Genomic DNA, 19,564 nt, shown 5'->3' with positions numbered 1-19,564 from the left:
TATAGAATGGAACTAAGACTTCTGACCATTCCTTGCTCTGTGAAGGCCGTGTATCTCTTTATATATAGGACTAGAAACTATTAACTTTGTCTGAGAGAGCCAAGTGATTTGCAGCTATTAAAACATAGGCAAAATTTTCAACGACATAGAGATTTCGACCTGACTTTTAGTAAACCGCACCTTGATTCACAGAGCTCTATATGTGACCTTCCAAAACTGCCCCGGGTGATATTCCGTATCTATATCTATTCGTTCATCTATGGATAAAAGCATACCTATGTCTACATTATCTGTATTTCCTGCTTATATATCATACACCTATCTTACTTATCACGTGTGTGTGTGTGTGTGTGTGTGTGTGTGTGTGTGTGTGTGTATCTATAGATATATACACAAGGGCATATACATTCATTCTTTTCTTCTTGGCTATATATAATTTCTCTAATATACATAAGGTAGAGCAACTGCCTTTTTGCAGTAGGAATTATGTTTTGTATAGATGACCACCTGTACTTCAATTACTGCATAATTTACTAATTCCTTTTTTTTTTCTTCTGAGGAATGTGAGACATGTTACAATATTTGATGTGCCTTTTGATAGTCACACCAAGGATTTTGCTCTTCCCTTTTAAGAACTTGACCAAAATTTCTTCGCTTTATGATAAAAAACTTTAGGTCAGATATTTTTCTTCTGTGTGCTCACATAAGAGAATGCTCCCTCTTTCCTTTGGAGATAATTCCGGTAGGTTCCTCGATAGTCTACGTTTATTCCAAACCCAGTTATATCCTTTCATAAGGTTGAATATATAGTAAGTCTCATAAGAACACATCCCTTTGCACTTTCCCTCTGGAATCTCATACAGCCTAGCCCATAGTCTCCTTCAAGTCTATTTCTCAGCAGCTCCTGACCAAGTTTCTGCGAGGTGCTTTTGTTTTCCTGTGACGAGTACGTCCAAAGACATGAGGTTAAGACCTAAACAGGATGGAATCCGTCAGCGGGTTGACTTTGGACATGAGCGATTCTGTGAAAAGGCATTGTTGGGTGGCCATTAAAAGCTGGACCAGGCATGGAAATGGAGCTCACATTGTCTTTCCCTCTTAATCCAGAAAAGGAAGGATCCAAACAAAAAATGGAAAAAAAAATACATCTAAAGAAGTTTCTCTTCGCCAAAAGTCCTGGTGACTGGCCAAACTTAATCCTGCCCTGATCACGCTCCTGGCTCTCAGTGAAGAAGGACACCTAGCCCTGTCCAGGCCCATATGCACAGCTCCATGCAAAACAATAAAGAGGGGGATGTGAGACTCGGGGGTCCCAAAGAGTACTCGGATCGCCCTCTGATCTAGTGAGGGTTCAGCAGGTTCCCACAGGGAAATTTTAGGAAATTGGGAATTGATCACAGCAATGAAATAGTTCAGAAAATACGGACAAACAAGGCCAAATGCATAGCGTTCAAAGTACTCTGACCGTATTCTCCAAAGGAACGAGGGCAAGTGAAGAAACCAATAGAAAACAAATGATCCAAAAATATATGGAAAGGGGACATGAAACTTAGTCATCGGATATGTGAACACGGGAATTATAGTGAAACACCTAAAGCTTAATTTGGCCAAATATCGGGACACATGGGTGGTACAGCCACATAAATGAGCGACTCTTGCTTTTGGCTCAGGTCATGATCTCAAGATAAGGAGCTCAAGCCCCATGTTATGTTCTGTGGCCAGCACAGAGTCTTCTTGTGATTTCCTCTCAGTCCATCCACCCCCCACCCTGTGTCTCACACTGATCCTGCAAAGTAAAGAAATCTCTCTGTAAATAAAGAGGCAAATGTGGACGTTGATGAATCAGCTTGGCCTCTTATCATATAAAACAGAAGTTAGACATAATTATCCTTACATAATAAAGAATTGGGGAACGAGAAGGAAACCGAGGTTAAAGACAAAGTTCGGTTATGGAATTCTATTTTAGAAGTAACAGAAAAATTTCCTCAAGGGTTACCTGTATATTTGGGCGTATTAAAATAAAGTCACCTAGCAGTGTCTGGGTGGCTTTGTCAGTTAGTGTTGACCCTTCCTTTTTGCTCATTGGCTGATCTCAGATATTGGTGTCGCATCAACTCATGGACCGCCTTGCTCGGGGGCGGTCCACTTGTCATTTTCCCTGGGCTTCTACAACTAGCCTCTGTCTCTCTCTCTCTCTCTCTCTATCTCTCTCTCTCTGTCTGTCTCAACTAAGAAAATGAAGTCTTTTAAAACATAAGAGCAGTTAATAATATGGAAAATAATTAAGAAAGATGCAACAGCGTGACCATTTAAAAGAGAAACTTAGTTATACTACTTGCAATTTACAATGCTTCAGAAGGACAGCATTATTTCAACTGATATGCCAACACTTAATAGGAGATCATTTTAAAAACTGATAACTGATAATGTGGAACCCATTTGGTAATGTGATTGTCCTAGATCAAATGCATATTTTTCAAATTAACATCCCCTCCAAAATATAAACCAAGACTACTCACATTCCACTGCAGTTAATTGTTCTGTAAAAAAAAAACAAATGGTACAATAAATGATTCAACAGTGTATGTGTGGAAAAATGTCTAGAGAAGTAGACTCTACAGAATTTTTTCAACCTGTGACTTATTCATATGTTAGCCAAGTTCAGGAAAATATGTGATACACAAGAGAGATAAGGAGGCAGGCACTTTGTCCATTTGGGAAATAGTTGTTGTCTAAGAGTTTCTAAAGTGTCATGAAAAACGGCTGTAATGCCATCATCCACTGTCTCCTTTGATCATTAATTCAGTCACTCCATGCAGATCCATCTGCTGACGGTACTGAGCTCTTCCAAGGGCATTCCCCAGAATCCATGCAGAATACCCATGGGAGGGGCACCTGGGTGGCTCAGTCATTAAGCATCTGCCTTCAGCTCAGGTCACAGTCCCAGGGTTCTGGGATCAAGCCCCACATCGGGCTCCCTGCCCTGCAGGCAGCCTGTTTCTCCCTCTCCCATTCCCCCTGCTTCTGTTCCCTCTCTTACTGTGTTTCTCTCTGTCAAATAAATAAATAAAATCTTAAAAAAAAATACCCATGTGATCTGAGCTGCAAGATACTGGGAATGGATCATTGGTGTTTGGAAAAGTGCAACCTCCAAAGTCAGTAGTAGGCTGAAGCAGGCAGCAAGATTCTCCGCTCATCGCAAGGAGAACATTGGGGCAAGTGCCTAGACTCTTGACAAAATTAATACATAATCTGCTGAGAATACATACATCCACTGATATCGTGGACAAAGGGCTGCAGCAGGTTATGAAAGATTTTTAAATGGGAAGGGGCCGGAGTAGGTGTAAAAGATTCCTGGAGCCGGCATGTGTGTGGGTAGGGATTTTCCAGAGTGGGGAAGACAGCAATATTCTCCAAAGACATCCTATCCAAGGTTCCTTCTCTCAATTTCCAAAGAAGTGCGTTAGGAAGGGATGTCTACCTGCAAACTGACGGCAAAAGGTGAAATAAGGTGACATTGGTAGAGAACTGGTGTTGGACCAGGCTGTGCTCCCCGTGGAAATGGAGCACCACGAGCCTTCTCAGATTTTCTGGGGCATTTACTGCAGATCTTCATTTACTGCACTGCCCACGGTTTACAGGGCTCTCCTCTCCATAGAATTCAAGTTATGAGTGAGAAATTTGAGGGATTATACAAGTAATGATCCAACTGAACTCAGCATACCTTGGACAACCTAATTCATAATACAGGAAAGTGAATGCACAATTCCCAAGCCCAAATTGCTATTTTGTTCCTTATATCTGGAGAGACTGTTTTGTCTTAAATCATTCCTTCAAAAAAAGCCCGAGCTTTAATTTGTGAAAAATCCTTTTAACACAGAAGTAATGGGTGACTTACCATTTTCTTCCTGAGGTTTGCCTTTAAAAAGAAAGTCAGAAATAAGTTATAGAATGGAACTAAGACTTCTGACCATTCCTTGCTCTGTGAAGGCCGTGTATCTCTTTATATATAGACTAGAAACTATTAACTTTGTCTGAGAGAGCCAAGTGATTTGCAGCTATTAAAACATAGGCAAAATTTTCAACGACATAGAGATTTCGACCTGACTTTTAGTAAACCGCACCTTGATTCACAGAGCTCTATATGTGACCTTCCAAAACTGCCCCGGGTGATATTCCGTATCTATATCTATTCGTTCATCTATGGATAAAAGCATACCTATGTCTACATTATCTGTATTTCCTGCTTATATATCATACACCTATCTTACTTATCACGTGTGTGTGTGTGTGTGTGTGTGTGTGTGTGTGTGTGTGTGTATCTATAGATATATACACAAGGGCATATACATTCATTCTTTTCTTCTTGGCTATATATAATTTCTCTAATATACATAAGGTAGAGCAACTGCCTTTTTGCAGTAGGAATTATGTTTTGTATAGATGAACACCTGTACTTCAATTACTGCATAATTTACTAATTCCTTTTTTTTTTCTTCTGAGGAATGTGAGACATGTTACAATATTTGATGTGCCTTTTGATAGTCACACCAAGGATTTTGCTCTTCCCTTTTAAGAACTTGACCAAATTTCTTCGCTTTATGATAAAAACTTTAGGTCAGATATTTTTCTTCTGTGTGCTCACATAAGAGAATGCTCCCTCTTTCCTTTGGAGATAATTCCGGTAGGTTCCTCGATAGTCTACGTTTATTCCAAACCCAGTTATATCCTTTCATAAGGTTGAATATATAGTAAGTCTCATAAGAACACATCCCTTTGCACTTTCCCTCTGGAATCTCATACAGCCTAGCCCATAGTCTCCTTCAAGTCTATTTCTCAGCAGCTCCTGACCAAGTTTCTGCGAGGTGCTTTTGTTTTCCTGTGACGAGTACGTCCAAAGACATGAGGTTAAGACCTAAACAGGATGGAATCCGTCAGCGGGTTGACTTTGGACATGAGCGATTCTGTGAAAAGGCATTGTTGGGTGGCCATTAAAAGCTGGACCAGGCATGGAAATGGAGCTCACATTGTCTTTCCCTCTTAATCCAGAAAAGGAAGGATCCAAACAAAAAATGGAAAAAAAAATACATCTAAAGAAGTTTCTCTTCGCCAAAAGTCCTGGTGACTGGCCAAACTTAATCCTGCCCTGATCACGCTCCTGGCTCTCAGTGAAGAAGGACACCTAGCCCTGTCCAGGCCCATATGCACAGCTCCATGCAAAACAATAAAGAGGGGGATGTGAGACTCGGGGGTCCCAAAGAGTACTCGGATCGCCCTCTGATCTAGTGAGGGTTCAGCAGGTTCCCACAGGGAAATTTTAGGAAATTGGGAATTGATCACAGCAATGAAATAGTTCAGAAAATACGGACAAACAAGGCCAAATGCATAGCGTTCAAAGTACTCTGACCGTATTCTCCAAAGGAACGAGGGCAAGTGAAGAAACCAATAGAAAACAAATGATCCAAAAATATATGGAAAGGGGACATGAAACTTAGTCATCGGATATGTGAACACGGGAATTATAGTGAAACACCTAAAGCTTAATTTGGCCAAATATCGGGACACATGGGTGGTACAGCCACATAAATGAGCGACTCTTGCTTTTGGCTCAGGTCATGATCTCAAGATAAGGAGCTCAAGCCCCATGTTATGTTCTGTGGCCAGCACAGAGTCTTCTTGTGATTTCCTCTCAGTCCATCCACCCCCCACCCTGTGTCTCACACTGATCCTGCAAAGTAAAGAAATCTCTCTGTAAATAAAGAGGCAAATGTGGACGTTGATGAATCGGCTTGGCCTCTTATCATATAAAACAGAAGTTAGACATAATTATCCTTACATAATAAAGAATTGGGGAACTAGAAGGAAACCGAGGTTAAAGACAAAGTTCGGTTATGGAATTCTATTTTAGAAGTAACAGAAAAATTTCCTCAAGGGTTACCTGTATATTTGGGCGTATTAAAATAAAGTCACCTAGCAGTGTCTGGGTGGCTTTGTCAGTTAGTGTTGACCCTTCCTTTTTGCTCATTGGCTGATCTCAGATATTGGTGTCGCATCAACTCATGGACCGCCTTGCTCGGGGGCGGTCCACTTGTCATTTTCCCTGGGCTTCTACAACCAGCCTCTCTCTCTCTCTCTCTCTCTCTCTCTCTCTCTGTCTCAACTAAGAAAATGAAGTCTTTTAAAACATAAGAGCAGTTAATAATATGGAAAATAATTAAGAAAGATGCAACAGTGTGACCATTTAAAAAAGAATCTTAGTTATACTACTTGCAATTTACAGTGCTTCAGAAGGACAGCATTATTTCAACTGATATGCCAACACTTAATAGGAGATCATTTTAAAAACTTATAGCTGATAATGTGGAACCCATTTGGTAATGTGATTGTCCTAGATCAAATGCATATTTTTCAAATTTACATCCCCTCCAAAATATAAACCAAGACTACTCACATTCCACTGCAGTTAATTGTTCTGTAAAAAAAAACAAATGATACAATAAATGATTCAACAGTGTATGTGTGGAAAAATGTCTAGAGAAGTAGACTCTACAGAATTTTTTCAACCTGTGACTTATTCATATGTTAGCCAAGTTCATGAAAATACATGATACATAAGAGAGATAAGGAGGCAGGCACTTTGTCCATTTGGGAAATAGTTGTTGTCTAAGAGTTTCTGAAGTGTCATGAAAAACGGCTGTAATTCCATCATCCACTGTCTCCTTTGATCATTAATTCAGTCAGTCCATGCAGATCCATCTGCTGACTGTACTGAGCTCTTCCAAGGGCATTCCCCAGAATCCATGCAGAATACCCATGGGAGGGGCACCTGGGTGGCTCAGTCATTAAGCATCTGCCTTCAGCTCAGGTCACTGTCCCAGGGTTCTGGGATCAAGCCCCACATCGGACTCCCTGCCCTGCAGGCAGCCTGTTTCTCCCTCTCCCATTCCCCCTGCTTCTGTTCCCTCTCTTACTGTGTCTCTCTCTGTCAAATAAATAAATAAAATCTTAAAAAAAAATACCCATGTGATCTGAGCTGCAAGATACTGGGAATTGATCATTGATGTTTGGAAAAGTGCAACCTCCAAAGTCAGTAGTAGGCTGAAGCAGGCAGCAAGATTCTCCGCTCATCGCAAGGAGAACATTGGGGCAAGTGCCTAGACTCTTGACAAAATTAATACATAATCTGCTGAGAATACATACATCCACTGATATCGTGGACAAAGGGATGCAGCAGGCTATGAAAGATTTTTAAATGGGAAGGGGCCGGAGTAGGAGCAAAAGATTCCTGGAGATGGCGTGTGTGTGGGTAGGGAGTTTCCAGAGTGGGGAAGACAGCAATATTCTCCAAAGACATCCTATCCAAGGTTCCTTTTCTCAATTTCCAAAGAAGTGCGTTAGGAAGGGATGTCTACCTGCAAACTGACGGCAAAAGGTGAAACAAGTTGACATTGGTAGAGAACTGGTGGTGGACCAGGCTGTGCTCCCCGTGGAAATGGAGCACCACGAGCCTTCTCAGATTTTCTGGGGCATTTACTGCAGATCTTCATTTACTGCACTGCCCACGGTTTACAGAGCTCTCCTCTCCATAGAATTCAAGTTATGAATGAGAAATTTGAGGGATTATACAAATAATGATCCAACAGATCTCAGTGAACCTTGGACAACCTAATTCATAATACAGGAAAGTGAATGCACAATTCCCAAGCCCAAATTGCTATTTTCTTCCTTATCTCTGGAGAGACTGTTTTGTCTTAAATCTTTCCTTCAAAAAAAACCTGAACTTTAATTTGTGAAAAATCCTTTTAACACAGAAGTAATGCGTGACTTACCATTTTCTTCCTGAGGTTTGCCTTTATAAAGAAAGACAGAAATAAGTTATAGAATGGAATAAGACTTCTGACCATTCATTGCTCTGTGAAGGCCGTGTATCTCTTTATATATAGGACTAGAAACTATTAACTTTGTCTGAGAGAGCCAGTGATTTGCAGCTATTTCTAAGACAAGCAGATGTTTCAACAACAGAGATTTCGACCTGACTTTTTGAAAACCCCACCTTGATTCACAGAGCTCGATATGTGACCTTCCAAAACTGTCCAGGGTGATATTCTGTATCTTTATCTATTGGTTCATGTATGTCTAAAAGCATACTTATGTCTACATTATCTGTATTTCCTGTTTATTTATCATATACCTATCTTCCTTATCACATATGTATATGTGTATGTCTGTGTGTTTGTGTGTGTGTGTGTGTGTGTGTATATATATATATATATGGGCATATGCATTCATTCTTTTCTTCTTGGCTATATTTAATTTCTCTAATATACATAGGGTAGAGCAACCGCCTTTTTTCAGTAGGAATTATGTTTTGTATAGATGCACACCTGTACTTCACTTACGGCATAATTTGCTAATTCCTTTCTGAGGAATGTGAGAAAGGTTACAATATTTGATGTGCCTTTGATATTCACACCAGGGCTTTTGATGTTCCCTTTCTAGAACTTGACTAAAATCTATTCGCTTTCTGATAGAAAACTTTAGGTCAGATATTTTTTTCTTCTGTGTGCTCACATAAGGGAATGCTCCCTCTTTCCTTTGGAGATGATTCTGCTAGGTTCTTCGATAGTCTGCTTTTATTCCATACCCAGTTATATCCTTTCATAAGGTATGAATATATAGTAAGTCTCATAAGAACACATCCCTTTGCACGTTCTCTCTGTAATCTCATACAGCCTAGCCCATAGTCTCCTTCAAGCCTATTTCTCAGCAGTTCCTGACCAAGGTTCTGTGAGGTGCTTTCGTTTTCCTGAGATGATTATGTCCAAAGACATGAGGTTCAGTGCTAAACAAGATGAAATCTGTCAAAAGGTTCACTTTGGACATAAGTGATTCTGTGAAAAGTCATTGTTGTGTGGCCATTAAAAGCTGGACCAGAGATGGAAATGGAGCTCACATTGTCTTTCCCTCTTAATCCAGAAAACGAAGGAGCCAAACAAAAAAATGGAAGAAAAAATACATTCAAAGTAGTTTCTCTTCGCCAAATGTCCTGGTGACTGGCCATACTTAGTCCTGCACTGATCACACCCCTGACTCTCAGTGAAGAAGGACACCTAACCCTTACCAGGCCCATGTGCACAGCTCCAATTAAAGCAATAAAGTGAGAATGTGAGAATCTGGAGTCCCAAAGAGTACTCGGATCCCCCTCTGATCTAGTGAGGGTTCAGCAGGTTCCCACAGGGAAATTTTAGGAAATTGGGAAATGATCACAGCAATGAAATAGTTCAGAAAATATGGACAAACAAGGCCAAATGCATACCGACCAAATTACTCTGACAGTATTCTCCAAAGGAACAAGGGAAAGTGAAGAAACAAATAGAAAACTAATGATCCAAGAATATATGGAAAGAGTACATGAAACTTAGGCATTGGATATGTGAACACAGGTATTATAGTGAAACACCTAAAGCTTAATTTGGCCAAATATCGGGACACATGGGTGGTACAGCCACATAAATGAGCGACTCTTGCTTTTGGCTCAGGTCATGATCTCAAGATAAGGAACTCAAGCCCCATGTTATGCTCTGTGGCCAGCACAGAGTCTTCTTGTGATTTCCTCTCAGTCCATCCACCCCCCACCCTGTGTCTCACACTGATCCTGCAAAGTAAAGAAATCTCTCTTTAAATAAGAGGCAAATGTGGATGTTGATGAATTGGCTTGGCATCTTATCATATAAAACAGGTGTTAGACATAATTTTCCAAACCAAGGTTAAAGACAAAGTTCGGTTATGGAATTCTATTTTAGAAGTAACAGGAACATTCCTCAAGGGTATCTTTACATTTTGGGGGTATTAAAATGAAGTCACCTAGCAGTGCCTGGGTGGCTTTGCCAGTTAGCATTGACTCTTTTTATTGTCTCTTTGGCTGATCTCAGACATTGGTATCGCATCAACTCATTGACCTCCTCGCTCAGTGTTGAGTCCACTTGTCATTTTCCCTGTGCTATTACAACCTCTCTCTCTCTCTCAACAAGAAAATGAAATCTTTTAAAGCATGAGGGCAGGGGCACCTGGGTGGCTCAGTAGGTTAAAGCCTCTGCCTTCGGCTCAGGTCATGACCCCAAGGTCCTGGGATCGAGCCCCACATTAGGCTCTCTGCTCAGCGGGAAGCCTGCTTCCTCCTCTCTCTCTGCCTACTTGTGATCTCTATCTGTCAAATAAATAAATAAAACCTTTAAAAAATGAGGGCAGTTAACAATATGGAAAATAATTAAGAGAGATGCAACAGTGTCACCATTTTAAAAAGAAATTTAGTTATACCACTTGCAATTTCAATGCTTCAGAAGGACAGCATTGTTTCAACTGATACATGAACTCTGAATGGGAGACAATTTTAAAATCTGATAACTTATGATGTGGAATCCATTTGCTAATGTGATTGTCCTAGATCAAATGCATTTTTTTTCAAATTAACTTCCCCTCCAATATATAAACCATGACTACTCACAGTTCTCTGTGGTTAATTTTTCTGTAAAAAAACCCAAAATATATAATAACTAATTCAACTATGTATGTGTAGAAAAATTTCTAGAGAAGTATTCTCAATTCAAAAATTTCAAGCTGTGACTTGGTCATATGTTAGGCAAGTTCATGAAAATAAGAGACATATAAGATAGATAAGGAGGCAGGCAATATGTGCATTTATGAAATAGTTGGTGTCGAAGCATTTCTAAGTGTCATGAAAGATGGCTGTAATTCTATCATCCACTGTCTCCTTTGATCATTAAGTCAATCCATTCAGATCCATCTGCTGACTGTGTCGAGCTCTTCCAACAGCATTCCCAAATTCTGTGCAGAATACCCATGGGGTCTGAGCTGCAGGAAACTGGGAATGGATCATTGAACCTTTGGAAAAGTACAACATTCAGAATCAGTAGTACGCTGAAACAGCCAGCAAGATTCACTGCTCATCCTAAGGAGAACATTGGGGCATTTGAAGAGAAAATGATGCCTAGATGCTTGAAAAAGATCATACATAATCTGCTGAGAATATGTATATCACCTGATACCGTGGGAAAAGGGATGCAGCAGGTTATGAAATATTTTTAAATTGGAAGTGGTCAGAGTAGGTGCAGAAGATTCCTCAAGACAGTGTGTATGGTTGGGGGGAGGGAGTCAGAAGTGCAAAAGAAGAAAAGGTTCTCCAAGGACATCGTATCCAAGGTTCCTTTTCTCAATTTCCAAGGAAGTGGATTAACAAAGAATATCTACCTGCCAACTAACAGCAAAATGTGAAACTAGGTGGCATAGATAGAGAACTGTTGGTGGACCAGGCTGTGATCCCCATAGAAATGGAACACGATTAGCCTTCTCAGTTTTTCTGGGGCATTTACTACTGACCTTCATTTACTGCACTTCCCAAGGTTGACGGGCCTCTCCTCTCCTCAGAATCCAAGTTATGAATGAGAAATTTGAGGAATTATACATGTAACGATCCAGCAGAACTCTGGGAACCTTGGACAGCCTAATTCATAAAACGAGGAAGGAAATGCACAATTCCAAAGCCCAAATTGCTATTTACTTCCTTATGTCTGGAGAGACTGTTTTGTCTTAAATCTTTCCTTCAAAATAATGCCCAACCTTTAATTTCCGAACAATCCATTCAACACAGAGAATGAATGACTTACCATATTCTTCCTGAAGTTTGCCTTTAAAAAGAAATACAGAAATAAGTTATTGAATGGAACTAAGACTTCTGACCTTTCATGGCTCTATGAAGGCCATGAAATTCTTTATATAGGACTAGAAACTATAAAGTTTGTCTGAGAGAGCCAAGTGTTTTGCAGCTACTTAAAAGAAATGCAGACGTTTCAACCACATAGAGATTTCTACCCGACTTTTGATGTACCACACCAGGATTCACAGAGTTCTATACGTGACCTTCCAAAACTGCCCAGAGAGATATTCAGTATCTATAAGTTTATCTATGTCCAAAAATATAGCTATGTCTACCTTATCTGTAGTTCTTGCTCTATATATCATATACCTATCTTCCTTATTACATATGTACATGAGGTTATATACATTAGTTCCGTTTCTTGCTTGGCTATATATAATTTCTCTAATATACATAGGGTAGAGCAACCGCCTTTTTGCAGCAGGGTTTATGTTTTGTACAGATGAACACCTGTACTTCAATTACTGCATAATATGCTAATTCCTTTATTTTTCTTCTGAGGAATGTGAGACATGTTTCAATATTTGCTGTACTGTTTGATATCCACACCAGGGCTTTCCAGTGTTCCCTTTCTACAACTTTACCAAAGTTCCTTTGATTAAAACATTATGTCCGATGTTTACCTCTGTGTTCTCACAGAATGAAATGCTCACTCTTTCCTTTGGAGATGATTCTGGTAGTTTCCTCAATGTTCTACCTCTTTTCCCAATCCATCTATATCCTTTCATAAGGTATCAATATATAATAAGTCTCCTAAGAATGCATCATATCATTATCATATATGTATCATCTTTATCATATATGTATCATCTGTGGACATTTACTACTTGCTTTTCTTGCATGGCTATATGAAAAACCCTCTAATAAACATTGGGGAGAGCATGAGCTTTTTAGCAGTAGTGTTTTTAATTTCTCCTGATAAATACCTAGTACTTGATTTACTGCATAATTCGATTAATTCCATTTTTGTTCTGTTGAGAAACATGAAAATATTTTTTCCAATATTGGCTGCACAAATTTATATTCTCATCAGTAGGTCATCATGTTCCCTCTCTACACCTTCACCAAAGTTGCCTCTCTTTTTTATAAAAAACATTGTGCCAGGTATTTTTTCATCTATGTGTTCAGAGGATGAAACACTGACTCTTTCCTTTGGGGATGATTCTGGTAGATTCCTCAACATCCTGCCTCAGAATTCAAATCCCATTTATATCCTTTCATGGGGTATGAATATTTAGTAAGTCTCTTAAGGACATCTCCCTTTGCATGATCCCTCTGAGGTCTCATACAGCCTAGTGCGAAGTGTGATACATGTCTATTTCTAAGCAGCTCCTAATCAAGATTCTTATAAATGTCTTATTTTTGGCTCAGTGGAGTATGTCCAAATACATAATGTTCAGACTAAAATAAGATGAAGTCAGTCCAAATTAATACTAATTTTAAAAATGTCTAGACCATAATATTTATAAATAAACATGTCACCACTGGAAAAAAAAAGTTGAAGTCAATCAAAGTGTTTCATTTTCACATAAGTGATTCTGTGAAAATTAACTATATTGGGATTTTTTTTATACCTAGGCCAGAGAAGAAACCAGAGATCATGTTCTCTTCCCTTCATAATCCAGAAAAGGAGGGGGCAAAACAAACAAGGAAAAAGTCATAAAAAAAAATCAGTTTTTTTCCACCCAAAGTGTAATGGTGGACTAGTCACACTCAATTCTGCACTGATCATGCCACTGACTCTCAGTGAAGAATATCACATAGCGCTGACCAGTCCCATGTTCAGAGCACCATCCAAAGCAATGAAGTGGGTATGTAAGCCTGTGGGGTCCCAGAGAGTACTTAGATCCTTCTCTGAAATTTTGAGGGTTCTCCAAGTTTCTAAAGGGAAATCAAAAGAAATTAGGAAATGACCACAGAAAAGAGATATTTCAGGAATAGGGAACAAGTGCAAATGCATATAGATCAAATAACTTTGAAAATATCCTAAATAACCTGGTGAAGAGTTAAAAACAAAATCAAAACAAATGATAAAATACATGAATAAAGTATATGAAACTTATGCATCTTTTATGTCAACAAACATAGTGAAAAATGTAAAGCCTTAAAGGAGCCAAATATTGGGACACATGGGTGGTCCAGCTGTTTAAGCCAGCAACTCTTGCTTTTGGTTCAGGTCATGTTCTCAAAATCAGGAGCTCAAGCCCCATATCATGCTCCATGCACAGAACAAAGTCTCCTCATGATTTTTTCTCCCTCTCTCCCTTCCCTCACTCTCACTCTCACACTGACTTTCCTATGTACATAAATACATCTTTAAAAAAATAGCCCAATAAGGTTGTTGATGCATTGATTTGGACTCTTATCATAAAAAATACAAGGGATAACTGAATATTTATTGGGCCTTTAAAAATTAAAACAACAACAACAACAACAACAAAAACCCTAGGGGTACCTGGTTGTCTTGGCTTGTTAGTGGTGACTTTTGGTTTTGTCTCATGGGCTGACCACTGACTCATGTGTTCCAGCCCCTCTTGGGGCGCATTGCTCAGTTTGTAGTCTACATGTACCTCTCCCTCAGCTTCTACCCTTTCTCATGCTCTGTCTCTCTCTCTTTCTATCTCTCTAAACTAAGTAATGGAAACCTTTTAAAATGTAAGAGCAGTTAATAACATGGGATATAATTGAACAAAGATGCTACTGTACAACCTACAATTTATAATGCTACATAAGGACAGCTTTGTTTCAGCTTATATGTCAACAGATAAAGAAGTCCATTTAAACAACTGATAATTTGTGATGTGGAAACCATTTACTAATGTGATTTTCATAGATCAAATACATTTTTTCCAAGATAACTTCCCCTCCAAAATATAAAAAAAGACTAATCATGTTTCTTTTTAGCTAAGAGTTCTGTATAAAAACAAAAGATATAATAAATAATTCAACAATGTATGTGTGGAAAAATGGCTAGAGAAGTAGTCACTAGTTATCCAAGAGGGTGAAAATACGAGATAGAAAAGAGAGAAAGTAAAGCAGGTATTGTATTCATCATTTGAAAGAGAAGGTCTCTGACATTCCAAAGTATCATGAAATATGCTATAATTACATCATTTATTGTCTCCTTTACTCATTAATTAAGCCAGTGCATGGATATCCATCTGCTGATTATGTGGAGCTCATCCAAGGACAAGCCTCAAAGTTCATGCAGATTACCCATGGAGTCTGAGCTGAAACTGACGGGGATTGGATCTTTGAGACTTTAGAAAATGGTGAAATCCAGAGTCAGTAACCCAAAAAAGTCAAGCAGGGTTCAATGCTCATCCCAAGAAAATCTGTGGTCATTCAAAGGCAAAATTGTCCATGGACATTTTGTAAAGTTCATACTTAATCTGATGATAACACATATATCAATTCATACCTTGGACACAGAAATGAATCAGGTTATGAAAGATTTTTAAAAATTGAGTGCATAAATGTAAGTGAGAAGAAATCCCATACATGGGGAAATTTCAAAAATGCAGAAGAGGAAGTAGGTTTTCCAAGTGCATTATATACAAGCTTCAATTTCTCAATTTCCAAAGAAGTGGGTTAGCAAGGAAAAGATACATGAAAATTAATAAAAACTTTGAAAATAGCTCACATTAGTAGACATTTAATGGTGGAACAGGCTGTCCTCTGCATTGAAATGGAGCACCATGAGCCTTCTCATGATTTCTGGGGCATTTACTGCATACCTTCATTTACTACATTTCCCATATTTTAACCAGGTCTCCTCTCTGTAGAATCCAGGCTATAATTGTGAACTTCAAGGAATTATAGATGCAATGATATAACAGAGCTCATGGACACTTGGACAACCAAATTCAGAAAAAAAAGGAGGAAATACACAATTCCAAAACCCAAATTGCTATTTATTTCCTTATATTTTTAGAGACTGTCTGTACAAGGAAGTAATGGATGACTTACCATGTTCTACCTGAAGTTTACCTTTAAAAAAAAAAATACACAAAGTTAGAGAATGAAAGTAAAACTTCTGACAGTTCATTGCTCTTTGAAGGCAGTGAATCTCATTATAGATAGGACTGGGAATAATAAATTATAAATTTTGTGTGTGAGAGCCAAGTGTTGTGCAGCTACATAAGAGAAAAGCACAAGTTTCAACTACATAGAGATTCTTAACAGATTTTTGATAACCCGTGCCATGATTCACAGAGCTCTGAGACTTGACCTTCCAAAACTGCCCATATATCCCTGGGCAATGTTGGAATATATATATTAATATATTATATATAATATATATAATGTTATTATATATATTATATTATATATAAAAATATATAATATACACATTTATATATATACACAATAATATATATACAATATATACAATATATATAAGTGCAATATATAAGTGTATATATTGCATATATACAATATATACAATTTATAATATATAAAAATATATATTATTAAATAAATAATATATATATTATATATATATATATAATATATATATTCCATCACTGCCCAGGATATTTGGATATATCTGGATATATCCAAATTATATATATATAATTTGTCTATAAGTATACCTATATCTGTATCTGTAATATATTTATCTCTATATACATATCTATATCCATATCTTCTTTATCATATATCTATCTTTGGACATTTACATTACCTCCATGTCTTGCTTCACTATATAAAATTTTCTGATATACATAGGGAACAGTATACAGCTTTTTGCAGTGCTGTTCCTATTTTGTCCTGATAAATATTTTGTTTTTGAATTACAGAATAATATGGTAATTCCATTTTTATTCTTTTGAGAAGCATGAAAGTCTCATTTCAATATTGCGTGCACTAATTTATATTCCCACCAGGAGCTCACTGTACTCCCTTTCTACATCTTCAGAAACACTTGTTATACCCTTCCTTCTGATAACAGTCATTGTGATGTGCATGATATTATATCTTATTGTGGTTTTGATAGTAGATGTTTCCCTAGTGGTTAGTGATATGTAACATCTTTTCCTGTAAATGTTGGCTATCTGTATGTATTTTTTTGACATTAGTCTGGTTATGCCCATTTTTAATTGGATTGTTTGAATTTCTGATAGTGATTTATTTGAGTTTGTTATATATTTTGTTTATTAATCCCTTATCAGATATATCATATGAAGATATCTAGTCCCATTCAACAGGTTACCCTTTCATTTTGTTAATAGTTTCCTGCACTGTGCTAAAGTTTTTTACTTTGAGGTAGTCCTATTAGTTTATTTTTGTTTTTCTTGTCCTTGCCTGATTTAACAGATTCAAGTGAATTTGCTAAGACTGATGTCAAGAACTCAGTGCCTATATTTCCTCTAAGAGTTTTATGGTTTAGAGCTTACATTTAATCAAATTTTATTCTTTTGCAATTATCTTCTTAGTTTTCTCAACACCATTTATAGAAGGGACATTTGTTCCATTGTGTTTTCTTGCCTCTTTTGTCATAGAATAATTCACCATGTAAGTGTGGAGTTCTTTGTAGGCTTTCTGTTCTGTTGTACTGATCTATGTATGTATCTACTTTGTGTTAGTAAATCACTGTTTTGAGTACTATAGCTATATGTTAAACCATAAAATCCAGAAGGCTGATACTTCCAGATTTTTCCTCCTTATCAAGATTTCCCTGCTTCTGAGCTAAGATGGCAACATTGTCAGGCTTCTTTCACTCTTCAAACACAATTAGATATCAAATTATTCTGTATTCCTGGTAAATAAACATGAGGAAGACAGAACAAATCCACAATTAAAGGGAGAGAAAGGGTCACATTGAGGTAGGTAGGAAGTTCAAAGACATGGTTTGAGAAAGAAATAGATCACAGCTGCTGTGGAAGGAGGGGAGTCCTGGTTGCAGAGAAAGGTGAGAGAGAGAGAGAGAGAGAGAGAGAGAGAGAGAAACACACCAGGGAAGACACAAGAAGGACACTTCCCCAAAGCCATTGTGTGGAAAGAGACAAGCTGATTTGTGTTTGTGTGTGTGTTGTTGTTCTTGTTGTTGTTCTTTGTGTGTTTGTTTGGTTGGCTGTTCAGTTGTTGTTGTTGTTATTGCCTTTTTTTTTAAAAGCAGGCTTTAAAGACTGGAGTTTTAAAGATCAAAGGACTGCACTGGAATATAGCCCTGAGGGAACTATCTTACTCCTGAAAGAAGACAGGTAAACAACCCTGAGGAACACTACATGAAAATGAGGATCTGGGAAATACCCAGGGCACATTGGGAAGATTAATCACGGTACTGGGAGTGCTTCCTTGAGAACAGCAGGAATGGATACCCCCTCTCTGGAGAAAAGGGAATTGACTAGTGCCATTTTCCTCCTAAACCCCTCAACATAAACACAGACTTACCTTCAGTAAACACCATGATGCTGAGATTGGCTGCCTAACATTCTTACACCAGACTTCACATACCAGTGCTCTGCCTCCACTGCTTTTCTCTGTCAAGCCTGCCTCAGTCCCAAGACAGTAGGCCTCTTCCTCATAGGACCAACAGAAAGGCTACCCACAGCTTGTCTCCCAACCAGAGAGTTCTGCACGGATTCAGTTCTAGTGGAACTAAAATCAGGCCTCATTTAATAACCAGATAAGAGCACACCTAGTTAAAACTTGCCACACTCTTACACAGTTTCCAACACTGTCCACAGCAGGCAAGGAGAGCCTCAGAAGATGACCATCCTGAAAGACAGCACAACCAAAACACAGCAGAAAAATATATGCAGAATACAACAGAGACAGTCCCTAAAGCATCAGTCTCTGGATACCATATGAATTCTTATTTTCGTAAAGTCATTCCTCTCAGGATCAGGAAACAAAACATGCTTTCCTAACACAGAGAAGACAGTGACAGAAAAAATGTCAGGACTGAGGAAATCCTCTGAAATGAAACAAAAATATAAGGTCTCAGCAGAGGTCTAAGCAAAACAGATATAATTAATATGCCTGATGGGGAATTTAAAGCAACCATCATAATATTCTAGGTGGGATTGACCAAAAGAATAAAAGACTTAGGGAGGTCCTTACTGCAGAGATAAAAGAGTTAAAAAAACAATCTGTAAGAAAAGAAAAATGAAATAACTTATATTTAAAACAGATTCAATGCAATGGCAGGATGAAAGAAGCAGAAAAATGAATTGGTGACAAAGAAGATAGAATAATGGAAAACAATAAGGCTAAACTAAAGAGAGAAAGAAGAATTATGCATCAAGAGAATAGACATAGGCAACTCAGGGACTCCATCCAACATAATATTTGTATCACAGGAATAACAGAAGAGAAAAAAAAGGAGCCAGACTTATTTGAGTTAATAATAACTGAAAAATTCCCTAATCTAGGGAATGCCTCCAAATATAGGAGGCATAGACAACTCCCTTCAAAATAAATAAAAACAGTTCAACACACACAAAAATATTGTGGTTAACCTTGCAAAATATGGTTATTAAGTAAAAAATCCAGTAAGCACCAAGACATAAGCAGTCACTAAATTACAAGGGAAGACATAAGTCTAGCTGCAGTTCTCTCCAAAGAAACTTGTCAAGACCGAATAGAAAGCATGATATAATCAACACACTGAAAGGGAACAATATATAGCCAAGAATAGTCTGTCAAGCAAGGTTATCACAAAGAAGAGAAGGAGAAAAAAAGAGTTTCATAGACAAATAAAAACTAAAGGGGTTTGTGATCACTACACCAGCCCTGCAAGAAATGTTAAAGGGGACTCTGAGTGGGAGGGAAAGGTCAAACATGACAAAAACCAGAAGGAATACGGGAAAATGTGCAGAAACA

At 38.1% G+C, this 19,564-nt stretch overlaps 1 long non-coding RNA gene across 1 annotated transcript in view; it reads right to left on the bottom strand.

Annotated features, from left to right (window-relative positions):
* Nucleotides 1-6,420: 6,420 nt before the first annotated feature.
* LOC116585530 overlaps nucleotides 6,421-19,564 on the bottom strand; it is a 28,071-nt gene continuing 14,927 nt past the window's right edge. Inside the window, exons 2-4 of the long non-coding RNA XR_004283681.1 lie at nucleotides 11,685-11,705; nucleotides 7,830-7,850; nucleotides 6,421-6,472 (exon numbers count right to left, since the gene is read on the bottom strand). This is a non-coding gene — a long non-coding RNA (uncharacterized LOC116585530). The remainder of the gene's footprint in view (nucleotides 6,473-7,829; nucleotides 7,851-11,684; nucleotides 11,706-19,564) is intronic.

Source organism: Mustela erminea, chromosome 3 (genome assembly GCF_009829155.1).
Source record: "Mustela erminea isolate mMusErm1 chromosome 3, mMusErm1.Pri, whole genome shotgun sequence".
NCBI lineage: Eukaryota > Metazoa > Chordata > Mammalia > Carnivora > Mustelidae > Mustela > Mustela erminea.
The sequence above is the reverse complement of the archived record's forward strand: the minus strand, read 5'-3'. Positions and strand labels throughout refer to the sequence as shown.